The sequence below is a fragment of the Urocampus carinirostris genome, chromosome 9 (genome assembly GCF_059441175.1).
Source record: "Urocampus carinirostris isolate Australia breed hairy pipefish chromosome 9, RoL_Ucar_1.0, whole genome shotgun sequence".
Classification (NCBI taxonomy): domain Eukaryota; kingdom Metazoa; phylum Chordata; class Actinopteri; order Syngnathiformes; family Syngnathidae; genus Urocampus; species Urocampus carinirostris.
Genome location: NC_142357.1, coordinates 3,806,178 through 3,820,148, shown reverse-complemented (window position 1 = coordinate 3,820,148; position 13,971 = coordinate 3,806,178). Strand labels below are relative to the sequence as shown.

At 41.9% G+C, this 13,971-nt stretch overlaps 1 pseudogene; it reads left to right on the top strand.

The window, feature by feature from the left end:
* Positions 1–7,381: 7,381 nt before the first annotated feature.
* Positions 7,382–7,535, top strand: LOC148359128 (U2 spliceosomal RNA; annotated as a pseudogene).
* Positions 7,536–13,971: the final 6,436 nt, after the last annotated feature.

Below are 13,971 nucleotides of genomic sequence, written 5' to 3'. Positions count from 1 at the left end.
TGGCGTTGGGAAAAGCGCACCCCTTACGCCACTTTAAAAACCATCATTGCGCAGGTATCCTCTTTTACCTGAGTCTCCGACCACAAAAGTCTGGCGGCGATGGAGTATCCAGTGACGGGAGCAGGTTTGAATGAGCTGGAAGCTCTTAGCTGGACCTCTGCACGTCAGCGGCACAGGGCAAGGGTTGTTAGCAGCTGGGATTGAGTGGCAGCTGTTTCCGGCAGACCCCTGTGCATCTGAGCAGCACTATTTAGTGGCTGCACTGCTCACCCCAATTGGGGAAAGGCCTAGAAAAGGTGGCCTAAAGATTGCCCACTCAGCACAGTACCCGGACAGGAAACCGCGCCTGTCGGGACATTCCACTATGCGGTCGAAAAACAATAGCATTTAGAATTGGAGCATGGAACATAAGGACACTCCTGGATACCAGTCTGGACAGACCACAGCGCAGAACAGCACTCATTGCCAACGAGCTGAAGCAATATAATGTGAATGTGGCAGCGCTCAGCGAGACCAGACTCCTTGAGGAAGGCTCACTCAATGAAGAGGGGGAGGGTTATACATTCTTTTGGAAGGGATACCCCATGGGCGGACACAGTCTTCACGGAGTTGGTTTTGCAATTAAGAACACCCTACTGCTGAAGCTCACAGAGTCACCAGTGGGTGTCAGTGAAAGACTAATGACTCTTCGCATCCCACTTGCAAAATGCAGACATGTCACATTAGTTAGTGCCTATGCACCAACACTGCCATCGAATGATGAAGAGAAGGATCGCTTCTACCAGGCACTCGATGACATCCTCAGTCACATCACGAGGAATGACAAAATCATGCTGCTTGGTGATTTCAATGCAAGAGTCGGAAAGAACTTGCAAAACTGGAATGGTGTGATTGGTGCCCATGGCATTGGAAAAGTTAATTCCAATGGCATGAGACTTCTTAGTCTGTGCGCGGAACATAACCTTACCATCGCAAACACCATCTTCCAACAAAAGAATAAATGTAAGGCATCCTGGATGCATCCCAGGTCCAAACACTGGCACCTGATCGACTACGCGATCGTGAGGAGGGCTGACCTGAAGGACGTGCTCATTACAAGAGCTATGCGTGGGGCAGACTGTTGGACCGACCACCGCATGATTCTGACAAAGGTCAGAATGCATGTCCGGCCCCTAGCACGTCAGGGTGGTTCAAAGAGGAAGACACTCAACTGTGCCAAACTCTCCAGTAGCGACACCCTTGACAACTTCCGTTGCTCTCTAGCTGAGAGGCTGGCAAACATTGAGCAGCTGGTCATGTCAGAGGCTGGGATGGATGAGAAGTGGACCTATATATCTACCACCCTCTTTGACACTGCAGCCCAAACCGTTGGTTTTAAAACTGAAAAACACCAGGACTGGTTTGACCAGAATGCCGGAGAGATCTCAACCCTCCTGGACAGAATGCACAAGGCGCACAGAGCCACCCTGAACAACCCACAATCTCAATTCCATAAAACGCTATGGCAAGCCCTTCGTTCCGAGGCCCACAGAACTCTCAGAAAACTGCAAGATGAGTGGTGGATCTCAAAAGCCAATGAAATCCAGTCTCACGCTGATAGAAGCGATATGCACAGTTTCTATGACGCAGTAAAAACCATCTATGGCCCCAGAAACTGCTCCCTGGCACGTCAAGTCAAGTCAAGTCAAATTTATCTATATAGCCCTTAATCACAAAAATGTCTCAAAGGACTGCACAGGATTACAGTTACAAAATTACACAATTACCTGATCTTAAACCAGCACCTGTTAGATCTGCTGATGGAACATCTCTAATCAAGGATCAGGCTATGATAGTGGAGCGGTGGGCTGAGCATTTCAACACCCTGCTCAACCAGCCCACCCCAGTGGACCCAACTGTCCTTTCAGAGCTCCCTGAACATCCTACATTGCCAGACCTCGACCTCCCGCCAACTTTCAATGAAATCCTGCATGCAGTCAAAACCCTGAAAAACAATAAATCCCCTGGACCTGACAACATCCCAGCTGAACTTCTCAAGGTAGGAGGCTACCTCTGTACACGGACACTGATTCAATACATTTCAGAGGTGTGGAGATGAGAGTGTGTCCCGCAACTGTGGAAAGATGCGAACATTGTGACCATCTTCAAGAATAAAGGAGATAAATCCATCTGCTCCAACAGTAGGGGTATCTCTTTGTTGGCCACTGCTGGAAAGGTCCTTGCCAAGGTCATGCTCCGCAGACTCATCTCCAAAATATCGGAACGCGTCATCCCAGAGTCACAGTGTGGTTTTCGAAAGGACAGGGGAACAGTCGACATGATCTTTGTGACACGTAAGCTCCAAGAGAAATGCCGGGAGCAGCACAAGGACTTGTTCATCGCCTTTTTCAATCTTTCAAAGGCATTTGACACAGTGAACAGGGACCTACTGTGGCAAGTCCTGAAGAGATTTGGGTGTCCACCCAAGTTTCTCACCATTCTTGCACAGTTCCATTCAGGGATGACGGCCAGAGTGGTAGTTGGAAGACACAGCTCAGAGCCCTTTGGCGTCGAAACTGGAGTGAGGCAAGGCTGTGTGCTGGCTCCAGTTCTCTTCAACATCTTCCTCGTCTGTGTTACAACACTGCTACGTAGAAGGATGGAGGAGCAGGCTGGAGTTACCATCAACTTCAGGGTTGATGGTAACCTGTTTAAAATCAGGAGGCTACAGGCAACTACCAAACTGACTTCAGAGACCATCATTGAGCTACAGTATGCTGATGACTGTGCCCTGGTTGCCCATACACCGGAGGCTCTGCAAAACATTCTCTCGGCAGCTGTAACTGCATACACCAGAATGGGACTGACGATCAACACCCAGGAGACAGAGGTACTCTGTCAGTCCAGTGCTGACCTCTTACCAAACCCAATAATCCTCACAGCAGCAGGGCAACACCTGCTCATGGTGCCCACCTTCAAATATCTGGGGAGCATAGTGTCTGACACCTGCTCATTAGATGATGAGATCCAGAGCCGTCTCAAGCAAGCATCAGCATCTTTCGGTCGACTAAGGAGAAGGGTCTTTCAAAACAACAACCTTAGACTCCACACCAAAATGCTGGTCTACAGAGCTGTATGCATTACTACATTACTGTATGGATGTGAGGCATGGACTATCTACAGCCGCCATCTGAAGAGCCTCGAGACCTTCCATGTAAGATGTCTTCAGAAGATCCTTGGCATCACATGGAGGGACAGAGTGCCGCACACAGAGGTGTTGGAGAGGGCAGGCAGCTGCAGCATGGAATCCATTATGGCCCAACGCCAACTTAGATGGCTGGGGCATGTTGTTCGAATGCCCAGCCACAGACTGCCACGCCGTATCCTCTATGGTCAGTTACATCTAGGCCAACACAGTGCTGGTGGGCAGAAGAAGCGGTTCAAAGACCAAATGAAGAACATCCTGAAGATATGTCGGATAAACCCCTCCTCACTGGAGGAACTTGCTTCCTGCCGAGACCTCTGGCGCTCCCACTGCTCACAGGGAGTGGATTACATGGAGGAACAGCGCATGCAACACCGTGCAGCAAAGCGTGCAAAGAGACATTCTCTAAAATTCATCTCTGGTACCATGAGTAAAAATAGTGTTATAATGATAAGCAATCTAAGGCCTTTTCCTGTGGCATCGAAGAGGTGTGGGCAATACTGGGTATGTTGGTATTAATCCGATCTCAGTAAATACAGGATAGCATCAATCAGTACTGATTTTGATACTTTTTGCTTATGAATTTTATGATCATTGAATAATTGAACCCTTCTCCCTTTGAGTTAGTTTATATTTTCAATAAATAAAGCATAAATATCCTAGGCCCCAAAAAGTTCTTAAAGTTATTATTAAATAACTATATTGCAAATTTGAAAGTCACACGCATATATATATATATATATATATATATATATATATATATATATATATATATATATATATATATATATATATATATATATATATATATATATATATAGGCAGCACGGCGGGGCAGTGGTTAGCGCTTGTGCGGCACAGTTCATGTCATGGGAACCTGTCGTGGGTTCAAATCCAGCTCCAGACGTCCTGTACGTTCCAAAAACATGCATTTCAGGTGAATTGGCCGGTCCAAATTGTCCCTAGGTGTGAATGAGCGAATGAGTTGTCTGTCCCTGTGTGCCCTGCGATTGGCTGGCAACCAGTTCAGGGTGTCCCCTGCCCACTGCCCGGAGATGGCTGGGATGGGCTCCAGCCCCCCGCGACCCTGATGAGGATAAGCGGTACGGCTAATGAGATGAGATGAGATGAGATATATATATATATATATATATATATATATATATATATATATATATATATATATATATATATATATATATATATATATATATATATATATATATATATATATATATATATATATATATTTATATGTATATATATATATATATATCCCAGGTGATATAGTGATTACACTATTATATTCTTATTATTATTACTATTATTACTATTATTACTGTTATTGCTGTTATTACTATTATTACTATTATTACTATTATTACCATTAATGGGCGGAGCCTTATAGACTTGTCAGACATTAAAGCAGTCCGTGGTAGAGAAAAGGTTGCGCAACGATGCTCTGATGGGCAACTCATCCCAGAAGCTCTCTGCTGCTCTCTGTTGGTCATTATTACTCACCGTCCAGGTAGCAACATATGGCAGCTGTCGATCTCAGCAAATAACAGGTGTGTATGATCGCTTCTTCTCGTTCCCACCATGGCCACATCTCTCTTCTCAAGTTCCCTGCTGGCATGAAGACGACAAAGTATGGCTTGGTTAATTTCCCCTGTTGCGTGCACACAAAAACACGCATGTTGTTGTGGTGTCCCACAGGAAAATATTGTTCCATGATAATAGATGGAAATCAGAGGTGATGCCAGCTGTCACCTCGCGCTCTGTTTATTCGTCACACTTTTAGCTTTCCATGCATGGATGTGATGTAGTGCATGTAAAAAAAAATAATATTAAGGTATCATGAATGGGGCCTTCAAAATTATGTCTGAATCTGTAGGAATTAGAATACTTAGAATACCTTGTTAAATGATAATAAACCTAGACGACACAGCACTTATTTACTCACAGCAAGACATCTCGTGGTCAAATGACAATGTTGGGTCGTCAGGGCCTGCAAGGTCTACCCTGCTGTTTTTTTTTTTTCATCAGGTATACAGCGTGACATACAGTGAAACTCAATGCTTTAAAAATTGAAATTTAATTGGTTTGAGCAAAATAGTGATCCTAAACATTGTAACATGCATGAGTCACTGTTAATAAACAATGGGGTAGACTGCTGGAAGTGTGAATTTCCCTACAGGGATGAATAAAGTATCTATCTATCTACCTATCTGAGCCTGCTTTGTTCTCACCATAAATAATTTTGATGACTGAAAATTCGGAATTTCAGAAGTGCAGGAGCTCTATCACCGTATCGCGTCTATCCGTGCATGCTTATTTTCGTAAAGCATGTGGTAGTAAAGGTTGACGATTATTACATTAATCTGCCATGGAAAATGAAATGTTAATAATAATAATAATGATAAAATGATCTGTGACTAACTGGCAACCAGTACAGGATGTACCCTGACCACTGCCCGATGATTGCTGGGATGGGCTCCAGCACCCTCGCGACCCTACTGAGGATAAGCGGTGCAGCTAATGAGATGAGATGAGATTATATGTATATATATATACATATAATATATATATATATATATATATATATATATATATATATATATATATATATATATATATATATATATATATATATATATATATATATATATATATATATGGAGAGAGAGAGAGAGAGAGAGACAGAGAGAGAGATAGATAGAGAGAGAGAGAGAGAGAGAGAGAGAGAGAGAGAGAGAGAGAGAGAGAGAGAGAGAGAGAGAGAGAGAGAGAGAGAGAGAGAGAGAGAGAGAGAGAAAAAGTGGTATCCCCCTTCTAGGATGACCAGGGTGAATTACAATTAGCATTACTATACACAAGCATAGTAAACACTAGGTAACATGTGCATGACAGCAGCGACGCCCTCAGCCTGTAAACTAGTCCTGAAAGTCTAAGACGGCCACAACGCAGTTTCCCATCTCCGCCAGCTGGTGCATGCAGGCGTTCACATGCTTCAGGTCAAACGCTGTTCCGCTGACTTATCTCCAAATAGTCCTTCTCCTCCGTATCACCACCAGGCAGGCAGTCGGAAAAAGACAGGACAATACAGAATATGAGGTGGGCATCAATCATAAGCTTTGGAATAGAAGTGTGTCTTGGGCCTCGATTTAAAAACTTCCATTAAGGTTGCAGATCTTATCTCCGGAGGCAGGGCATTCCATAACACCGGGGCCTGGATAGAGAACGCTCTCGAGCCAGCAGACTTTTTGGCTCTCGGAGTCACAAGTAGACCGGCATTTTCCAAGCGCAGACTCCGTGCAGGAACATAGGGGGAAATCAAATCAGACAGATAAGAGAGTGCAAGTCCATGCAAACATTTATATGTTAATAAGAGAACCTTAAAGTCACATCTTAAGTGGACTGGGAGCCAGTGCAAGTTGGCCAATACAGGAGTAATATGCTCAAACTTTTTGGTCCTAGTCAAAAGTCTAGCTGCCGCATTCTGAACCAGCTGCAAACTTTTAATGCTAGATATTGGGAGACCAGAAAGCAATACATTACAGTAATCAAGCAAAGAAGTAATAAACGCATGAATTAAAACCTCTGCATCTGTCCCCTGCCCACTGCTAGAGGATAGCCAGGATGGGCTTCAGCACCCCCGCGACCCTACTGAGGATAAGCGGTGCAGAAAATGGATGAATGATAATAATAATAACAATAATAAAGGTAATAGTAAAAATAGCAAAGCTATTTTAGAAAACCAATGCGACTTTAAGTAACTAAGATATTTCTGTTCTTTTTGCAGCCTGATCTTTTTTTATTATATTAAATGTGAGCATTGATCACACAGAGCCAAGGATCACCCATTTTTGTTTGTGCTGGACACTCCCCCTGAGCAGCTGGGTTTTAATCTATCAATCAATCAATAATGTTTTCATTGTAAGGCACTTTTCAGCCAATGTATTGCCAGAAAAAGTGCTGTATAAAAAACATTCAGTGTACGATTACAAAAAATAAAAATCCCCTCCATTTTCCCCACCTAGTCACCAGGAACATGGTTGATGTTATATTCATATAAATTACTATTTAATATTTTGACTTGTGTTTAGGTATGTCCTCATATTTGCGCTTTGCAGTCTTTGATGCTAGGTCCTTAGCTTGGCCTTGATGCTAGGTCTTTAGCTTGGCCTACTCTTAGGGATCATTTCTATAGTTTTTGACTTGTGAAATGTGTCATGCTAGGACCTTAATTTGGCCTTAGATTTTTGCAATCCGGAGATGGAATAAGAGCTTGCTCTGTCCACTCCACGCATCAGCCCGGTATTGCAGTACTTCCGGGAACGGTGCATTCGCAATGATCGCAGCAATGCTTTAGGGCTAGGACCTTAACTTGGCCTTTTGGCTTAGAGTAAGTGTCCCGGCTCCTAGGCTTTGTAGCGTATTATGAACTGACCGATAACGGATAATGGATAATGAATAACAAAGATAGAACAATAACCCTTAAATACCCCACAAAAAGAGAAAATAGGACTTTTGCAGCATTATGAACATTGTCCTATGCAATACAGTTATTTCTCTTGTCCCCTCAGCTACTAAATTAAGCATGACATATCTGGGTTGCAATAGCCCTGTGCACAGAATAATGCTAGCATACAACACTGATTACACAAGTCTGCACACACACCATCCTTAATAAACTCAAAGATATGTCTTCAATAACCTTCATCTGTAGAAAGAATGATTTCCCCTTTGCTCCATGCATCCTTAGTACTACCTCATGCAGTCATTTTAAACATATTTTTCTTGGTCCGGATCCCTTTCAGATTTATTGTTACTGGGCTTCCAGAGTTTGAAGTCATAAAACAGTTCCAGCGTGCTCTCAGCATGACAGAATAGAGTTGATTTTGATTGACACCATTGCAGAGGTCTAAAAAATATGAATATTTACACTATTAGTATTAGTCATAGTCAAAATTCCACTCACATGATATACATACGCTTTAACCACCCTTGATCTATAAACAGACTGGGAAGGGAAGGCCTTGATTGGCTGAGAGCATGATTGACAGTTGAACGAGAGGAACCTTTGAATGTAAAACTCAAAGGAAGGATGGGAAGCGTGTTTGTGCGGGTCCCAAGGGGGGAAATGCCTGGGTTTTACACACATGCACGTGCATGTGCACACACTCACACAGTCTTGCTCTACTTTGAGCTGTACTCCACTTGAAAGCATCAATGCTTCCCGTTGTTTGAGACTAGCTGAGCGATGCACTGCAAAGGAACATGCAGGTCTTTATATTCTTGTCCATGGGCAGGTGTGTGAGCAAATTCAAGCAAGTAACACGCTGTCCAACCCATCACAGCCGGCCACTCTCTTGCTATATTGCCTCTTTCTCCATTCTCCCTCATGATACCTCCTGTTTATGAATTCATCATTCTTTTGTTGTTTTAATGCTCATCCCCAGAGATGAGAGCGAACGCGCTTCATTCACATCCCAAGCTTCAGGTAAAGCCCAGAACAGCAAATCATCTCCCTTTCTCTTTTCAATGAGCGTTTTGTTTCCCTGCATCATTCACATTAAGACTCGTGCAAACATACTACCGTACTTTCTGGACTATAAGGCGCACCTTCACAATTCACGGAGCCCTTAACGCCTGGGTCAGCGCCACACTACTGAAAATGAAAACCTGGACAGCTCTCTCCACCACTGACGGTTCCTGGCCTGCGTTTTGGTCGTGGCAAAGTTGGCAACAGTCTCTTCCTTGAGGTTGTCTGCCCACTTCTTTTTCTGTTTTTTTCTCCTGCCCCCTTGGAGTGTGCCCTGGAAAATTATCCTGGTGAGTCCTGATGGTCTTGTGACGTGACCATACCACTGCAGTTGACAATAATTGTTTGTAGCGTCCAATGTGCCCCTTTGGTGATGTTGCACACTTTGGTTTGTTACATGGACTATATAGCTGATGTCCACATTTTTCCAGTGGCCCTGATTTCTTTTTCCAGTTTTGTTGTGAGAGTCCTTGTCTCGCAAAGGTAGAGGAAGAGGGAAGTATCCAGTGCTTGCATGAGTCTGATTTCACTGCTATGTTCTTGCCCCTTCAGGTGGGTTTAAGTCTGGCAAGTGCGGCTGTAGTTTGAACTTTCCTAGCTATTATTTCTGGTTCTGACTCCTCTTCTAATAAGACAGCTCCAACCTATTCCAATTTGGTGACAGTTTCAAGCTCTTGCTGGTTGATGATGATGTTTGTGGTGATATTTTGGGGGTTGTTGATCATTACTTTTGTTTTTTGTGTGTGTTGATTTCCATCTAATAACCGGTGCACTCTATAGTAATGGTGGGCTATACTGGAATTCTTTATATTGAACTAAGGTAAAGAAGTACAGGAAAGTATTCATTAATACCAATCCAATACTGATACTGTTTGCTGGGAAATCTCATGATCACTGAATAATTGAACGCTCCCCCGTTTTTAATCAAAACAAAATTGCCTACTTTTTTAAAATTATTATTATATAACTACAATGCAAACTTCAACAGTGTAAAAATATTTGTATTACAACTGTTTCAGAACAAAAGTCAATGTAACAGATGTACAACTACAACAGGGTCAACATGACAAATATATTACTTTTCATGTCACAATATTTTTAAAATGTAGTCAAAGAGGGAAATAATGTAAATAACAAACCTTACATTATAGGCTATTTAGTATTGAAAAAAAAAGATACTCCAACACAGTGTCGGAACAAAAATCAACAGTCAAACCAAAAAAACAGCAATATAAAAAAATAGAAATACTGTACTACTATTTTAACAAGACTAATAAAATATTGACTAAAATAAGACTAGAAAAAGGAATCTAGTGTGCCTCTTATTGGGATGGAAATATGTTAAATACATTCGGGAATGATTATACAAACTATTTATGAACTAATCGATTCATTTTCGTAGTGACACCAGATTCCCTAATAATTATGTTCTATGAAATATGTTTTTGTATCTTCTGTTTTAATCTCATGTGCCTCAAAGTTCGATGAGGCTTATATACTCATAAAAATTCTTGCACATAGGAGTATTTTTGAAATTGCGTCTTATAATCAGGTGCGCCTTATAGACCTTTAAATACAGTACCTTTCATTCCACAATATTTTAAAAATAAAATCAGTAGTGCAAGTAAAGTGTAACCACAATCGGATCGAATTTGAAAGTTAAAATGGATTTATAAGCGTACGACACGCTAACAACATTATTATAGTGATAGTTATAATGGGAAGACAGTACTGATCTTAAGGCAATAGTATCGATCCGGTCCAAGTACCCGCTCAGTCTCTATAATATCTATATTCGATCCGCCCACCCTTACCTCATAGTGCGGTAATATAGCAAAACCGTATTAAAATAGCAAAAATGTGGTGCTTGACAATGGAGAAAGCACCGTGCCCTTGACTATCCCCCTGCTGAAAGTAAGTCTTAGCCAATTAACAGCGTCTTCCACTCGGCACACAAACACTCGCACACACATACTGAGATCTTTGCAGCTCATGGGACTAAACCTCATTAACTGCTCTGAGACAGACACTCGCTCTTTAATCAATCCTTTTCTAAGACTCGACACATGGAGGAAAACCATGACAATACAACACAAACATGCGCACACACAAGCATACGTGAGGGAGAGGTGCATCTACGTTCACAAGCCGATCTCGTCGAGAGAAAAACATGGTCATTTGCCAGGGTGATTCAACTCTAAAACACCCTAATTGCGTTGACAAAGCCACTTTGTTTTGGTGCTGGATAATATGTGAATGATTTAGCATATTATTATGATGCCGCTAAAATATTAACCAACCTCCTGGGAGTTGATCTGCTCTTTTAAATGTATGCAAATGATTTTATTCTGGTTTGGTTTGTTTCCAGTGACTTTTGTGAATTGTGTTTGGATAATTAAATGAGTGCTCGCAGATGTTGAATTGTAAGCGGGCCTGTGCCGCCATGGTGAAGATTAGCATACAAATTAGGATCGGTGCACCTTGACTGATAATCGACCAACTTTTGTTTTGGTTTCAACCTTGACCTATTTGAAACATCCGAGTGTCTTGCCTTGGAGTGGAAGTGTAAACATTGGCTTTTAATTGATACGCTCTACTTGATGTTGTCCTTCGGTAGCACATTCCGTTGAATTTCTCGTTATTTTTTTTTTCACTGAAAGGAGTAATTTTGCCCTCATGTGGTTGTACTCTAAAAATAGTATACGGTAATTCTTTGTCGTATTGGTACACTTTTTACAAGGCCAAAATTAAGAACTTTTAAAACGTTTTAAAGCCAATTTTCCAATTTCCCCCATAACTATTAGAAGGAGGAATGTTTTTGTGATCCTGTACTTTACAGTTCCACAAATGTATCTGTGATGTGATCATTAATTTTGCGTGTGCATTTATTAAGATGTATGATTTTTGATTTTGAGTAAATTGTGAACACATTTGATTTTGAGACAAATTGGTTCCCATAAACCTGTTAGGTATATATGACATTAATACAAAGGTTGCATTTTAGTTGCTCATTAATAATTTACCAAATTCTATTTACACGGCCCATAAAAAACGTCCTTAAAGAATATGTAATACTTGCACTAACACACACTTCATAGTGCCCTGTTTAGATGTAGCATGCACCAATCCTATTAGGCGCGACTCGCGGATGGCAATGTCAATTACAGGGCAAGAAGAAATGATTTGGCAAAGCAAAGCCAATAGAGAACAGTATTGGACTCTTTAAGCAAACTTGGTGACAAAAATCCCAACAATTTCAAGCATTTACAAGCACTTTAACCAAAATTCAAGCACTTTTAAATCCTCGAACACTCAACATTAAAATTCAACCCAAGTCCAGTCAAGTCAAATTTATCTATACAGCCCTTAATCACAAAAATGTCTCAAAGGACTGCACAGGATTACAATGACACAATTACCTGATCTTAAACCAACATGCGGGCAAGGAACAACTCAAAACCTCAGCGTGAGGAAAAAGAGAAACCTTGAGAAAGGACCTCACAAGTGGTATCCCCCTTTCAGGATGACGAGGGTGAATCACAATTAGCATTACTATACATAAGCATAGTAAACACCAGGTAACATGTTGAAAATTTGTCCGGAAAGTGCATGACAGCAGCAACGCCCCCAGCCTGTAAACTAGTCCAGAAAGTCTATGACGGCCACGACGCAGTTTCCCATCTCTGCCAGCTGGTCCATGCAGGCGTTCACATGCTTCAGGTCAAACGCTGGTCCGCTGACTCATCTCAAATCGTCCTTCTCCTTCGTATCACCACCAGGCAGGCAGTCGGAAAAAGACAGGACAATTCAGAATATGAGGTGGGCATCAATCATAAGCTTTGGAATAGAAGTGTGTCTTAAGCCTCGATTTAAAAACTTCCATTGAGCTTGCAGATCCTATCTCCGGAGGCAGGGCATTCCATAACACCGGGGCCCGGATGGAGAACGCTCTCGAGCCTGCAGACTTCTTGGCTCTCTGAGTCACAAGTAGAAGATAGGGGGAAAATCAAATCAGAAAGATAAGAGGGTGCAAGTCCATGCAAACATTTGTATGTTAATAAGAGAACCTTAAAGTCACATCTTAATTGGACTGGGAGCCAGTGCAAGTTGGCCAACACAGAAGTAATTTGCTCAAACTTTTTGGTCTTAGTTAAAAGTCTAGCTGCTGCATTCTGAACCAGCTGCAAACTTTTGATGCTAGACATCGGGAGACCAGAAAGCAATACATTAAAGTAATCAAGCCGAGAAGTAATAAACGCATAAATTAAAACCTCTGCATCTGATTGGGACAGCATCGAACAAATCTTCGCAATATTTCCGAGGTGGTAGAAAGCTATTCTAGTAATATTTTTCATGCGTAACTGAAACGACAGATTAGGATCAAATATAACACCTAGATTTTTGACCGAGTCACTATGGGTGGTATTACATTTGTCTCGGTTCAGGGTAGTGTTTGAAAACAACTCACGACAGTGAGCTGGACCAATAATCAACATTTCATTTTTTTCTGGGTTAAGGCACAAAAAAATTAAGTGACATCCATCTTTGAATCTCAGTAAGGCAAGCCTCCAGATTTCTACAACTTAACTGTCCAGTTGTCTCCAGTGGCACATACAGTTGAGTGTCATCTGCATAGCAATGGAAACTAATATTATACTTGCGGATAATGTCACCATGCGGGATCATATAAATACTAAAAAGAATGGGGCCAAGTTCAGAACCCTGTGGAACACCACAGGGGACATTAGATTGTTTAGAGGTCAGATTGCCATAGTTAACACATTGCATCCTGTCTGACAGGTAAGACCTAAACCATGAGAGTACAGTTTCTGAGATACCAATGCATTCCAGACGAACAAGTAATATGTTGTGGTCGACAGTATCAAAAGCAGCGCTGAGATCCAGCAGCAGTAACATTGATGAGGCACTGGAATCTATTGCTTAAAGGAGATCATTGGTTACTTTAGCCAGGGCTGTCTCAGGAGAGTGATTTGCACTAAATGCTGACTGGACAGTTTCAACGAGGTTATTTTCTGACATGAAGTCATTTAACTGCTGTGCAGCGACCTTTTCAAGTAATTTTGCAAAAAATGGCAGATTTGACACTGGCCTATAATTACCTAGGCTTTCTGGGTCAAGGTTAGGTCGCTTAAGCGTGGGTTTAATGACGGCAGACTTGAAGGCTACAGGAACAATACTAGAGGATAGCGATATATCAATAATATTTAAAACTGATGGTCCT